Genomic DNA, 1,072 nt, shown 5'->3' with positions numbered 1-1,072 from the left:
GGTCCTTGCCATATGTCCTCTGGAGGCCTTCTCATGTTTGAATCTCCCTGACTTCATGAAGGTCCCACTTCCTTGTAAGGGTTCACCTTATTATGTCAGGCCTACACAAATGACCTCCCTTTTAATAAACTCAAATTCAGCTGATTAATAACTCAAGCCTATCCTATTCAAAGGTTCTGCCCTTATTCAAGGAAGAGAGGGGATTACATAGGGCATACACACTAGTTGGTGATAATTTGGGGGGCTGTCTTGAATTTATGCCTACCAGTGGATATAAATGGAAATTAAAACCATTGTAAGTATTTCGTATTCTACTTTCAATAATTAGATGTTAGCTCTAAGTTAATTGGGATAAATTTAAGAGGCAGATTGTAATCACAATAGTAACCACTAAATTTGCTCATAGTGATATCACTAAGAAGCCAATAGAACAAACTTAAATGGAGTATTAAAAAACATCGTATGAAGTCAAGGAAGGAGTAAAGAGACAAATACAAAACTACAAAATGTTAGATGTGATACAACCATATCAATAATTACATTAATATAAATCCCTCATAAAAAGGCAGAAATTATCAGACTACGTTTTTTGAGAACCATTTTTCTGCGTCTACAAAAGATACACTGTAAATAAAAAGACACCAATAGATTATAAGTAAATTATAGAAAAAGGTATGCATTACCATAAATAAGCATAAGAACCCTGGAAAGGCTATATTAATATCAGACAAAATGTACTTTGAAATAAGCAGTATTACTGGAGATAAGATGGAACAGTTTATAATGACCAAAGAGTCAACACAGTAAGAAGACTGTATAGTAAAATTATAAAGTAAACACACACACACACACCTGATTTCACAAGCCCTCCTCCAATTCAATCTCCACTGAGCAGCCAAAGTCATCTCTTTAAAATAAAAATCAGATCAGGGTAGTCAAATGGACTGAAATTCTGACATAATAAAATAGGATATATTCCTAAAATGCAAGAATAGTTCATCATCAAAGAATCCGTCTTTGTAATTAATAGCTTGAAGGAGAAAAATGATGTGATTATTTTGACAGATACAGA

This window comes from Myotis brandtii, unplaced genomic scaffold (assembly GCF_000412655.1).
Source record: "Myotis brandtii unplaced genomic scaffold, ASM41265v1 scaffold89, whole genome shotgun sequence".
Classification (NCBI taxonomy): Eukaryota; Metazoa; Chordata; class Mammalia; order Chiroptera; family Vespertilionidae; genus Myotis; species Myotis brandtii.
The sequence above is the reverse complement of the archived record's forward strand: the minus strand, read 5'-3'. Positions refer to the sequence as shown.